Here is a 15,073-nt window from a genome sequence, read left to right as displayed (position 1 = left end):
CTGATAGATATGCCTGACTGCAATCTGCTGTCACATAGAGATTTTGGTCCCTGATATCTGAAGTATTGTAAAGTGACATCAGGAATTTCATGTTCAGCAAAGTACAGACAAAACTACAGATCGACAAATTTTAAGAAAAACTTAAAAACAAGTAGAACTTTTGATAACAAAAAAACATGTTACAGACACATGACAAAATGTAATATTTATGCTTGGAAATTTGTCACAGCTAAATGTACAATATATAAGAAAAAGAAACTGATAATGTAATTCTTACACACACATATCCCAACCCTTTCTACAAACAGTAACATACTGTATAATATTGTGCAATACTGTAAAAAGCTGGAATACATTTGGTGCCAACATAAAATTACGTTAGTAGCAAAAATCTTGTGATGGCAATAATTATGCTGTTAACATATATCTGTTCGTCCATCAAGTCTGAAATATTGATTCATTTTTAATGGGTTACTGTGAAATTCTACCCAATCCGTTAACTGTTATGACATGATCGGGAGAAAATAATTGTTTTTTCTAAGACTGTATGACATTCTCTTCGGGATTAGCTGTAATTTGAGTTTAGTGAAAATATATCAGCATAAAACCGACCTCTGTCTTATCTTTTCATTTCTTCACAATATTGTGGAAATAAATGAGGATTGCCCGCCGTCAGCTTTCTCTGTCAAATCTACTGTTACATACATTGCTTATAAGTCATGAACTTTAGATATGTTAGTTTCAATTTTGGGTGAAAGGGTAGCTTGCTACTGTTTATCCTAATAATGTGGCAGCCTACTGGTAAACTTTTAAGTACCCAAGTCATCAAGATGAAGAACTTTGCCTGTCTGGACTGTCCACTAATTAAACACATTATATATTTAAAAACAAATGCCAGAGTTGTGGGCTAAAACTCCTGCAATTTTTTCCAGTTATATAATTAACACTAGGATCACAAGGATGGGTAATTTTGACACTGTCATGCAACAACAGCAGTAATGGCAAATAATTTCTTGAAGAAGTTAAAATTCTTCAAATTTTAATTAAGATTAGACAAAACAAGATTAATTTTAGTGGTTGTATTAGTTTTCTTAAATGACTTGGACATTTCATCACAGATGAAACAGATTGAACAGCTGCCTACATTTTAAAACTGACCTGGGTACAAAAAATCGAATAAATACAATTTAAATAGTTGTAAAAGCAGAACAGCCAAAGTTTATTATCGTCATCATATCTGCCTCATCACCAAGCCTGCAGCTTCACCTCAACACAGTCTGCTTAACTGGCAGGAATTCTTTCCTCTCACTCAGCTAGACAGTATACAGCTTCAGCATGTTAATATGAAAAACCAGACACTTACTCTTCCTGTCCATAATGCAAATGACATAGATGGTGTCACATAGTTTTCTGGTGAAACCAAGTCACATAAAGGCCAGCGAGCAGTGGAGACCCTGGTACTGGAAGAATGGACAGTAGGGCTGCCACGATTAGTCGACTAGTCATGATTACGTCGACTATTAAAATCGTCGACGACTAATTTAATAGTCGACGCGTCGTTTGAAGCTTTGTAAGATCCCAAGACGCAGGAATAAGTAGTAGGATTTAAGAGTGTAATAACGGACTGAAACAGAAGATGGCAGCACTGCATGTACAAGGATGCCAGCTGCCGTTAAACCCCAAAGAAGAAGAAGCTGTATCCCAGAATTCATAGCGTGGCCGTGCTCAGTTTACAACAATGGCGGCCGCTAGTTAGTTTTAATATTACTCTTATTATTCTTTCTGGGTCACAAAATCAACGTTTAACATATTTTCAGGCGAGAATGTAACTGTGTAAACTTCAAATATCTGCTTGGTTTATCAAGACACCACATATTTTCAAAAGCGTTCCGACGTTTTCAGAGACGTCTGTTACCCACTAGCTCAATAGCTAGCCGGGGTTCAAGGCTCACTAGAGCCTGTGAGAACACCAGACTCCCGGCTAATCATTTTCAGACCCACCACCATCTTTCACTACTCAGGTTAAACATATATAAGCCACTTGGATAACTTAAAAATGTCATTGTTTGGCTTTTTTTCAGTATTTTATTTGTTCCTGAGTAAATCGGTTTGGCTGAAATTAAAGTTATAGTTTTTACACAGCTGAATAAACATCAAGCAGACAACTGATTATCAGAAGTGTGAGATGCTCTAGAATATTCTCCGGTGTCCTGTTATATTTTAGATAGCAAGGAGCAGACGGCTGAGTTTATTAAACTCCACCGCGACAATCTGCTAATTTCATTAAAATTTAATAAACTATCATCTTGTCTTTATTTTTAGTTAGCACATACCTTAAACACTTAAAGCTGTAAGCTAATGATTGTTCTATAAGAGCAGATGCATGCTGGTGCAATAAGCTGTACGTTTTACGTTCAATGGATGCATGATCTGATTAGTCGACTAATCGCAAAAATAATCGGTGACTAGTCGACTATCAAAATAATCGTTTGTGGCAGCCCTAATGGACAGTAGTGAATTTCCAGGCTGGCAATTTCTGCACTTACCTTTCTGCATTTTTGTCAAACTATTTCCACTTCTAAAAGAAACTCTACCATATTAGCAATAAGTGAAAGATCTCCAATATACTGCTCATGCAACAACATCAAATAATGAGGTTAAATACCAACTCCAATGACTTATGCCACTGACTCCTGGTAACACCTGGTAACACCATGGACCATGGACCATGCTAAAGACTTGATGTATGATGGACTTCAACGTTTGGTGGGTACATTGGCTCTAAGGATGGTAACTACTAGTAATGATGTGCATAACATCAAGCACTTGGCTGAATACCTTTGACATGAAATTGATCCCTTAATCTACTTGAGTAACTTTCGGTAATCAAAAACTGGCACATAATTTAAACTATTATTTCAATTCTAATTGTAGAATGTAGCCATCTAAGTGAATGCCAAGATTAACAGCTAATAAGGAAAATGTTTAGTCAAAGTAAGATGTTAGTAAGATGTTACTAGCTTCTCACTACCTAGAGCCAGTGGAATTTTAGCAGACATGCCTGATTTACTCTGACTCTGTTCACCAGAAATCTACTTAAGAGTTCTGGAGGTTCTGCTTTTTGAGACTGGGCACTTGGCACAACATAGGCAGGATGCACTACAGGACCAAAATATTCAGAAACGACAGAGTGGTCTGTCACGACAAATGTAGGTAATACCTGTTTCTCACCAATGTCAGTGCCTAAAATTAGACTGATTCAATATAAGAGCTTGTTCACAGCCCTGTAACCAAACCACACTTCAAATAAACACTGCCATAATGCATAGGACAGGAATGACATTTCACATACCCATATGAAGGTATCACCATCAAGAAAAGTTTCATCAAATAAGGGTAAAACTCTTTGAACAGGGTTAAACACTGAAGCACCAATATCATGCAAAATGGAAATTGCAGGTTCAGACTCTGACTCTACAAAGGCTTCTTTGATAAATTGTTCAAAACTGTGAATTCAGGACCCCCAGGGTGGCATAGATCTTACTCTAGTTCCACAACAAGTAGAGAACTAGTCAGACCCATGGTTTTGGTTTTCTGCTTTTTACTTAAAATGGGTAGTCAGATGTAACGTGTCTAGGTTTCTTCTAATAAAAACAATTCCTTTCTGGCTTTCCCGTGTTGGTAACAGAAGCTTTGCTATTTGAAAGAGGAGACAAACTGCCACTATATAGTGTTAAAAAGTAAGGAAGACTAGCATTACTTTTAGTATCAGGAAGAAACTTACTAATAAAAGTGACTTTACGAGCAGCAATTCGTTCTACAGTTTTTATTTTACTTTCTTTGGAACACAGTTTTTAGTTCTTCCAGATTAATCAGCTCCCAGAGCTTCTCTTTAGTCTGCACTTTCTCAGATGTGCAACAACAAAAATGCTGGCTGTAAGCTTTCTGGTAGAGGTGGGTAAGCTTACAAAATAGCAGCTTTAACACTGTCATACTCTAGTACATACTCTGGGCTGTACTTTTCTACTCTGCAAATATAGCAACAACTGTATAGATTAGTCTGTACACCCAGCACAGTTACTAGTCAATCTGCTAATCAGGATGGACAACAGGGTGCGTCCATAATGATTAACAAACTCCAAAGCTCTTGTCACTACCCAATCCGTACCAGAAACCCGATCGGTACCCCGCATACGCGAAAGGTGTCTACTTCCGGTCGAAGCACTTTACGATAGTTACGGGTCAGAGTATCTGTTAAGATGTTAAGAATAATAAGTATCTCTTAAAATGTTTCCAATAATGAAACATTTCGATATAATGTAGACAAAAATGAAAATATATACATATATATATATATATACATACATATACACACATATATATATACACACATATATATATATATACACACACATATATATATATACACATACATATATACATACATACATATATATATACATATATACATATATACATACATACATATATATATACATACATACATATATACATACATACATATATATATACATATATATACATATATATACATATACATATATATATACATATATATATACATATATATATACATATATATATACTAGGGGTGCAACGATATTCGTATCGATATTGAACCGTTCGATACAGTGCTTTCGGTTCGGTACGCATATGTATCGAACAATACAACATTTGTAATTTATTTTATCAACTTTCCTTCTGACGATGCTGTCTGTGTTGAGCGCTCAGTGAATCTGTGTTCGACTACTCCGCCTAGGCTGCACTGTCCAGCGCGGATCCACTGAGCGCTCAACACAGACAGCATAGTCAGAAGGAAGAGCACAGGGCAAGCTAGCGAGACAGAAGTTAAGCTCTGCTTGCAATAAGCAAATTGAACCTCATTCAGATCTGGCGTTTGGAATTATTTTGGTTTTCATGTGACGTATGACCCTGAAGGTAAGCGAGTCATGGACTAAAGTAAAACAGTATGTTGGATGTGCCATGCAATGCTCAATTACATTGGTGTGAACTAGTGTGTTAGCGCAGTTAGCTCGTTAACGTGTTGGCCGTCTAGCCCCATGCACGGAGCGATCGGCGGTAGCTCGTTAACGGAGATTTGCCGTGTTGTGGCGTTAAGGTCATTTCAACGAGATTAACCTGAAAGCACTAGTGGGAACACAACGAATATGACTGCACATTTACGCCGACATCATCCTAGTGCAAAGACAAGTGGAAGCAGAAAAAAAAAAGCAAGCATGCTACTAACTTTAGCCGAGTCATTTAGACAGCTGTTAGCACATGATTCTCCTTATGCTGCTGAGAATATAGCCCAGAAGAAGCGGATAGTATAGCTTTTATTTTGGAAAGAGCCATCTCTCTGTAATAAACTCTCTTTTCCAAAGATGAGTGATTCCTCAATCAGATACAGGGCTCGCAATATCGCTAGCCCGACGTCCCGGAGCTAGCGATTTTTTCAGTCGGGCTACCAAAATCTATCTCTGCCCTGCCCGTCGGGCTATTGTAGGAAGGAAAAATATATGTCAATGCTTTTGCATTCTTTCAGAAATGTAGCTGGGTAATTATGTCATTGGCATCGGTGAGCCACTGTCAATATGTGACATATTGAAATCGCATTTGAATTTGCGCTTGTTTTTTTGCTTTCACTTTGCAATCGTGCGAACTGTGTATAGAGAGCGACAGTACTGATCTGTGAGTGATGATAATTTGTGCACCAATTCCTCTGACATCGTCTTATTAATTGTTAGCTTACTATGCAAACATGACAAGTGAAATCTCCCGCAGCTTAAACATGTGAGAGGTTGATCGCGCAGAGAATCGCTGAGCTTATGTGAGTGCGCGTGTAAAAGCAGCAGGATATATATTTGACTACGATGACCTGGATGACTGAGAACCTTCACAGACAGATATATATTTTAGTTCTGCTGAGCCAAATAAGACAGGTCAGGGTGAAGAAGTGACAGCCAAAGAAAAGCTTACCACAAAACGGAGAAGTTATGACAAATCAGACTATAAGGCAAAAAGAAAGTGCAGCTTTATGGTTTCATGGACAAAAGAATTTCTGTGGCTGCAATATGACGAGCTAAATAACCAGGGCTGCACATAAGTGGTCCGCAGGTGCGCATTCGCTGTCAAAATAAAAAACACGCACAAGGGTTAGGGTTAAATTTAAAAACTGTACTTTTGAGTTAAAATATATATTTATAATTTTAATAAATGACAAATTAAAAAGGCATGAACATTTTTTTTGTATCGAAAAAATATCGAACCGTGACACCAAAGTATCGAACCGAACCGAACCGTGAATTTTGTGTATCGTTGCTCCCCTTATATATATATATATATATATATATATATATATATATATATATATATATATATATATATATATATATATGTATGTATGTATATGTGTATATATATATATATATATATATATATATATATGTATGTATATGTACATATATATATATATATATATATATATATATACACACACATATATAAAATATGGCATCGGGTGTAAAAACAAAATAAGTCTGTGCAAAATCAACATGTGGATCTGTCCAATGTATTCAAAATATGTTTAAGTCAATAGCAATTTCCCTTGGTACTGCAATACTGGTAGTAAAGAGAAATAGTGCAGTGTTACAGCTGGATGGTCAGTAGGGTTGTTTGCAAATTTCTCTTTTTTGCCACTATTATTTCAGACAGTAATAGAGTCTCATGACTAAATTTAATTATCACGAGAACTGTTGTTATAAGTTATAAGTGTTTTCTGTTACAGCAAACTGGGGCAGACCAAGGATACGCTGGAGAGATTATATCTCTCGGCTGGCCTGGTAAAGCCTTGGTGTTTCCCCTGGAAAGACTGGAGAAGGTGGCTGGGGAGAGGGAGGTCTTGGCTTCTCTGCTTGGGCTGCTGCACCCCTGACCCAGCCCCAGAACAGCAGAAGAAAACGGGTGGATGGATGGCAAACTGGTTGTGTTTTATTTATCACAAATCTTAGACTCTAGAGAAAAAGTATGCATTTACTAGTAAAAAGTCACACTAGTAGCCAAAGCCAAATGTGATGTAGAACAAAGAATGAAAAATGTAAAATTTCTGCTTGGTAAGACTAAAGTTGTCCATTAATACTGTTTTTCTCAATAATCTATTCAATATGCCTTTTAATTATATATTTCTTCCTCTCTGTAGTGCTGTCTGTTCTCAGAAGTTATTTACTGAAATTGCCTACCTTTATACATTATTTGTATATTACATTAAAGTTTACTTTAATTGAATATTAATTCCTTTTCAGAACATTCTGAAAGTTTTGAAATTATTTACAGTCCTGGCTTTAGATTTATGTGTGCATAAAGCTTGATGTCATTATTGACAAGACGCCAGCCAAAATTAAACAATATATGTTGTGTTCATTCATTCTAACAGGCTTGAACTGGAAATGAAAAGCAGCCCAGAAATTTGCTGTCAAGCAGCTTCAGCTTCAACTTGAAACTGCTACACACTACCTGGCAGAGAAGTATGAGTAGAGAAAGCAAATGTCCATCAGATTTAACATTAACGGGTCTTTACATTTGTGTAATATCCAACTGCGCTCATGTGAGAGTTGAAAATACAAATCACAATGACAAGTGAGCATCATGTCTCCTGCATCTTTCGTCCTCTATCCAGGCACCACACAAAGCATTGTCAGAAGTGAGAATCTATTTCCCGTGGACCATCTCCCATTGTTTGTGTGGTGGTTAAGACCAGAGCTTCCACACCAGACAGTCTAAAGTTCATGTGTGAAAACACCTCTAGTTTATCAATGCATTGGTTGTCACTAAATACCCTCTCCTGGTGAATGTTAAATGAACATAGTTGCAAATGTCTGTCCTTTAGAAATAAAAATGTCCTTGTTCTGTCATCCAATAATATTACTTGCTATTGTTATGCTGATGACACCTAACCTAACCTTTTCCTTTCCTTCTGGCAGTACACAGTGTGATGCATTCATTTGTGGTTGCCACATTGACATCTCAGTATGGATGCCTGCCCACTACCTCAAGTACAGTCGTGACAGACGTGAACGGCTCTTCTTTCGGTGCTGCTTCTGCCCTCTTTCTATCATTACTAACAATAGTACTGTGACCCCTGCTACCTGCCAACAATTTCACTATAATTTTTGACAGCCAGCTGTCATTCATCAAACATTTGCCAACACAAGTGCATCTCACACCTACAGTACTCCACAACAGCCAGTTCAGAGCCTCTCAAGGGGACTCGGCTCACCTCCTAGCTTTTTGTCTAGACTAACTCCCTTTGGGTTGGGTTTCATATTAGACGCCTAGTTGCCTGTGAGTGTGGCCAATAAATCAGTAGGTGTCAGGGGAATAAGTGGCAAAAAAATCAGAAATTAAACTGGTGTAAATTTGCCCTTACTCACTATGAAAAGTAAAACTCATTTCTCCGAGGTTACCTTTTTAATTGCAGACATCTTATCGCATGATTGAATCCCTTTTGAGAAGCGGTTGCCTAAGCTAAGAGAGTTTCCCGCTATAAGGAAACGACACACCTTACTGTCAGGAGTTCAGTGTGTGCATTTGTGCATGCAAGCTCATTGTCAGTTAAGTCGTTCAAAGAACCAAATGGATTGATGAAAGGCTTTGACACAGAATATTCCCTTGAAACTAAAACTTAATTCAGTTTCTCAAAGAATGGCCTATTTTTGTCTTGCAATTTTTTTTATGTTTTTTAGAATCATGTTTCATTTAGTCTCTGCTACCAGCATGGCTTTAACCATATTCCTTTTCTCTTACTGCCTGGGGGCAAAAGGTAAATGGAGGATTCTATCAGGCCAAACCCAAATGCTGCAAAAGGCTTTCAACTCCACCAATTGAACCCACACGCAGCGGAGCTGTCAAGCTAAGCTGCTGAGCCATGTGAAGGACCAGTGAGGGGGAAGGAAAATGCAGACGCCATTACTGTCTGTTTATGCCAAAAGAAGAGGGGGAAAAAATAGGGTCATTGAGCAGAGCAGAGAGGAAATTGTGCTGTGATGCAAACAAAGGAGTGCTATTATCTCAACTTAATCACATGCAGTAATTTCAGTGTCCATTGGCCGGCTCATTTTAAGGGTGTTATTAGAGACTGACCATTTGAAAATAAAAGGTATAAGTACAAATGGCTGCATGAGACTAAAAGTCTTAGTTGCTCTTAACTTACAGTCAATAAGTCCTAGTTAGAAAGCGTGGCATGGACTTTTAGTTTTGAGAGGGATTATTTTTTTCTCATCTATCTGTGCCAAGAGAACCTTGATTTAATCAGGACCACTTCTTTGTAAGTGGTAGGTTTGTAACTGCAACAGCAGATGCACCCAATAGCGGCATTATTCTATGTTGCTGCAGAGCAGAGAAATATAATGAATATACCAAATTTCTTATTAAGATTAATCCAGATCAGGTACTGTAGGTCAACGTGAACGGCAAGAGCGAGCCAAGTGGATTGCAATATGTTTGTCCTTCATGTCTCCTGCTTAAACCACACTGAGCCATACTTGAAAATGCATGGCTTTAAATGGTAAAATATAGTTCCAGTTCAGGCAAGTGCTCTGTTTTTCTAGTTATTTTTTTCAAAACTTTGCTGTGATATGCAAGGTTTGTGTTAACCGTTTTGTTTGAAGACATACATAAATTTGTATTAGCAAAAAAATGCTTTCTCCGGTCCCCCTCTACTTTTTAGTTTGGGCATTCAAATTTGTCATATTGCCTCAGGGCATCTAGAAAAACAAGGCCTGTTAAGAGACTGTGTCCAGACGGCCTTCTGACTCTGCAGGAAAACAGATGGTTTTTAATAATGCCCTACTCTCAGCTTCATGCCCCCCAGCTAGCCAGCCACACAAATGCACACACATACATACAATTTTGCTTTCTCGCTCTCTCTTTCTCACTCTTTTTCTCTTGCTCTCTCGCACACACAGACCCTGAGCTATTATTCCAAGGTTTTCAGTTTTTCTGCCAATTAGGCTTTTGTAAAAATTCTGTCATAGATCAAATATAAAGTTAAAAGTTATGAGTTAAATATCTGACAACTCAAGGACAGAGCCAACAGCACATCCTGCACATAAGGGCAAGCAGCATGCCGCTACTGCCTGCAATCAGAGCAACCCATCTTAGAGCATGAAATAGAGGGGATATTAGAGGAGAACAGAGGGTGAATAGTCATGCCTACCAACCTTCCTGCTTAACTACTACAATTTTGGGATTCTGTGGCATTAATATAAACAGAAATATAGTAAACATAATGACACTAAAGAGTTTTTAAATTCCAGTTTCTAAATGTTAATTTCAATTCAGTTCAGTTTATATAGCATCAGATCACAACAACGGTTGTATCGAGGATTTGTTTATGACCTTGAAGTGACTCTGTGTATGGGTGTGCATAGGTGGACATATTTCCTGAAACATTAGCATCAAGATTTAAGAGTTCCTGCTACAACATACTGAATGAAAGCAACTATTTCTAGCCTTTTTAGAGTCTGACTACCCTCAACTAAGTAATGCACCTGGATAGTTGATTGAGGTGTAATGTTAAGGAGTCATTGTGTTCTTGATGCAAGAATTGCTTCCCTGTGTGAAGAATTTAATTTACACTGCACTGTGAAGTATCCTTGTGTCATTTCTCCCCATAGATTTATTTTTAGTTTTATAGTTTGTCTTAAAATCTCATCCATCAACTAAATCAGCTATTTTAATGTCAATTATACAAGGTATGTTTTTGTTGTCTTAGTACTGTTTTTTTTTTTTTTTACTTTAGTTGTTTTTACAATGACCAATAAATAAAATAATAAATTCCTGATATGCATCAGTTTTACCCCCATCTCCATCAGGTTTCTGAGCTGTCCCCTTGCTGTATTTGCCTTCAGTAATTTTAAATATCCATCAGCTACATAAATGCTTACATATACCAAGGATCAACTGCCCTCGCTGTGGTTCAAGGGAAGTGAAATATTCCCAATTTTAAGCATGTTACAGAGAGAGCATTTGAAAATACCCTGTGCAGATGTGCTGTAGGCCACTGTCATTAGCTGGAGCTGCCAGATTCCCAATTCCTGGCAGAGGCCATTAGCAAAGTGTCATGGTACCATTGCAATCGCCCAACACAGTGGAATTTGTGCAAAGTTTACAAATGTGGTTCTGCTTTTATCATTTTTTTTACTTCTTTATTAAACACCAGTACTCTTGGCAGCATAACAATAAAACACCATCTTCAGATGAGCAAAGTATAGCAAGTGATTCTCAAGCACATATGCAAGAGAGAAACATGGATTGCAAGATGGGAATTCAGCTTTTAAGATACTTTGCTGTTCATAATGTAAAATATTCCATAAATATTATGCATGCATGGATTGACTGGGCCATAGGAACAAGAAACAACTTTTTTTTCCAACAACTGCAAGGGCAATACACTCTCAGTGAGTACTTTCAATGAGGAATTTAAACATATATTGAATGGGTAAGTACAGGGAAATAAAATCAGGCAAACGATACCACTATCATCCTCTGGACATTATAGAAACTATCAAGTAGTTCAGCAAATACCAAAAATTTTAATTTACATTGGAATATGACTGCAAAAATAGGAGCCCTACTTTCTAGTAGACGTGTAGACATACATTTACAAACCAAACCTTGCTTCACCCTATCTATTTAGTCTGCCAAATGCTGTCCCAGGCGATAGAGGGCTCCCATGTGTTGATCCTGAAATGCACAAATCCATCAACAGGACTGGTGGAGAAGGACATTTCAAAATGTTCTTGAAGTGACTCCTTTCCAATTTTAAAAATAGTTTGACTAATGTTTCTATTAATTACTATCTGTCACTAGGGTGGCATTTAGAGATACGAGGACATGCTGCTCATTTAGGCGAGAGTAATACTTTATTAAAGATTTAAGTCAAGGATGTATAAGAGAGTTGTAAAAACTAGATGAAGTAAAAAGAAAAAATGAGACAGAAAAAACCCCACCCCTGTATTATAGTACATTTAAAATGTTTGCTGTGAAATCATTCTGCTGTGATCAGTCGAGAATTGTAAAGTCAAATTAAAATTAATGACCAAATGGGTTTTGTCATTCATTTTATTTTGCGTTTTCACAAGTGGCAACCTCCAGGAAAAACAGTCTTCTAACTCCATAGCTAATCTACTCTTTAATGGCACCTGTACGGAGGAGTGAATTTTACATAAACTCCCCATTTGAATTCTATCAAGTTTAAAGTTATGCATAATCAGGGGCGCAGCTGCTTTGGGTGGCAGGGAGGTGCAACTGTCCACTTGCAAACCATCATCTCAGCTGATTCCGGATGGACCTCTCAATCTCTTTTGTAGAGTAGTGGTCTTTCTGAGGATTTTAATGTAATGCAAAAAAAACGTGTTTGCTATGCAACTTATTATGCAAACAAACCTACCAACTACTCTTAATTCCCACGTTTGCTTTGTTTTGTATCAACAAAACAAACTGTGACTAAGGGAATGGAATTTCAATGTACTTGATCAGAAATTACTGTATAATTATAATAAATAACAACACCTTCTGGTGCATACAAGAGAATAAGGATGTAATAATTAAACTTTTTAATTTCTACGGAAGCAGTGCTTAAAATGACTTGCAACAGAATACCATACAGTTACACTCGACTATGCATGTTACAAAAAACTATTATATATTATTTCCTGTAAAATCCTACATTGTTACCCTCTTATTCTAGTGTATCTGCTGGTAAGACATTATAATATATATATAAATATTTGTAATATAACTGAAATTCTGTTCAATTTTATTTTAGCTACATTGTGCTTCTGTTTAGCACTTTGGCTGACACTTGATGTCTTTTAAATGTACTATACAAATAAAGGTGACATCGCTTAATTCTAGGGCAATTAGTTATAAACTGTAAAGTGAAGAAAAAATAGATTTTTAGTTTGTTTTCTCCTTGTCTTTCTGCTTTTGCTTGTTTACATGTTAGCACTAATAAATAACAGCCAGAAAATTAGGCTTTAGACGACAAAAAAATGAGGGATCCCAGCCGGTTGATGTATACAATTATTGTATGAAGATGTCTTCCCCATCAGTTTTGTACACCACCTGTTACTAATTTACAATCAGCTTTGTCTATATATGCGTCCCTCATTCTCTTTGTGCTTTGCCAGATTGTCCTTGTAGTAAATCCTTCCAACCATTTCTCCATGTTTTCCTATGAATTCCTTGATAATCTTTTTTGTTTGCTTTGTTCTGTTTTTGTTTGCTTTGTTCTGTTTTTGTTTGCTTGTGTTCATGCTTTGTATTTGTGTAGTGAATTGCATCACCCTAATTTTTTGCCTTTGACATTTCACCTTAATATTTGCTGATACTACCACACATGTACGACCTCCAGCTTGTTGGTTGAAGATTTTGGATTTTAGACTTGAATCTGCTGCTGGTTGCCTCCCTTTAGCTCCTCTTTTTTGCAAAACATCACACAGAGACTGTGTCCAAAAAAGGCAAATGAGTTACTACAGCAGGGGTCACATACAGTAATCTCAAAGAACGTGGCCCAGTCGTTTTGCCTGTGACTGTAACAACTTTGGAATACCAGCTGTGGTTCTTTCAGCATTTAATTGCTATACTAAAAAGAATGCGGTGACCAGAAACTGACCTTTCCTTCTACACATCAGTAGTGCTTAAGGGAAAGGCAGTTTTATTTGGCTGTGCAACACTTCTTTGTCAGTTGAAAATAAACTACTACATTTGGGACTCTGACATCTTAGCTTTGAAACTATGTAGGAAATCCCAAGATTATTAATATGGAAGTTGCTTAATGTTTTAGTATATATTTAATACAATATATATTTTAGGAAGTGATAATATTAGTTCCACATATGTTATGTTTACTTCAGCATGTAATAACATGATGTTACATTTATAAAGAGTAAACACAAAACTCCTCATACACAGGGCGCAGTAGATATGAAACTGTACTAAAGAGAATAATACATTTGCAGACTGAGGTCTCCATATGCACAAAACAATAGACTTCAGCATCTTAAGATTTATCAACAGACACTTAAATTACCTGCTATTTAGGTTTTTGTCACTCGGCTGTCAGTCTAATTTGAACCAACAATGCGTGGACTATAATAATTGTGTGATCTTGAGGATGTTTGCTTTCATTCCTCAAGTTAAAAAATTGCTCAGGCGTTGGCAGCTCTGCATCGAGCTGACACTTGGCACAACCTGTAGATGCTTTCTTGCTCAGATCTGCAGCAACATTTGTTGTCAGCAAGCCATTCACACAAGAGAGGGCATTCAAAAGATGAAGAGAGGGGAGAAAACAGCCACTCTCAATCTCTGCCCCTGAATTCTCAAAACTCCACTTCACTACACTATGGCAGCAGGAGTGCCTGGGTGGCAACAATTGTTGACTGTCTGAACATGTCTTTCTGCATTTTTTTCCAGCTGGAGATGACTGACAACACTCACCACCCACTCTGCACTGTTTCAGCACATAATGAAGTGACTGATGTGTGTGGTTGAGCAGAGAATGTTGTGTGGTGCCATGTGTCAATCATGCTCAAATGAGCTAAGCCAAGAAAGGGGCAGCTCTTTGCCTCCTATTTCAATTCTATTATTCTGATTATAGACATTTACAAAGTAATACTGGCCTCTTAACACGTAAACATTTTAAAATACTAGTCTATAAGGTTTAATCATTTGAGGCTTTACACTATGTAGCTATATCAGACCGTATGCTGCAGAAATTCCAATAATTATCAAACAAATATGAAATATTGATTGGTTGGTAATTTATTTCAACATGTGAACAATATACAAGTACATTTAGAAAAGAAATGAGAGAAAAAAAATATACTATACAAATTACATACAAAAAAACATTCTGATTAATTTACATGTTGAAAGGGAGTGGGAAGAAGTATACACTTATTTAATCCCACCCCTGTCCCATAAATTATCAGTGAATATTTAGTCAGCTTCCTTACTGATATAATTTGTAATAAAAATAGTGAACAGATTT

General features: G+C 37.0%; 1 protein-coding gene and 1 long non-coding RNA gene across 3 annotated transcripts in view; one reads left to right on the top strand and one right to left on the bottom strand.

Moving 5' to 3' along the window:
• The window catches only part of LOC309702799 (uncharacterized protein), a 188,312-nt gene that overhangs the window by 109,130 nt on the left and 64,109 nt on the right, over positions 1-15,073 (bottom strand). The gene's annotated exons all lie outside the window — the stretch shown is intronic.
• Positions 4,604-10,557, top strand: LOC309707072. 2 transcript variants are annotated; one of them, XR_014276907.1, is made up of 4 exons: positions 4,604-4,959; positions 6,809-7,003; positions 7,454-7,763; positions 8,001-10,557. It is a non-coding gene; the product is annotated as an uncharacterized lncRNA (long non-coding RNA). The 2 variants fall into 2 exon arrangements; XR_014276908.1 differs by having other exon boundaries at positions 7,454-10,557.

This window comes from Aulonocara stuartgranti, assembly GCF_965226115.1.
Source record: "Aulonocara stuartgranti genome assembly, chromosome: 1".
Lineage (NCBI taxonomy): Eukaryota > Metazoa > Chordata > Actinopteri > Cichliformes > Cichlidae > Aulonocara > Aulonocara stuartgranti.
The sequence above is the reverse complement of the archived record's forward strand: the minus strand, read 5'-3'. Positions and strand labels throughout refer to the sequence as shown.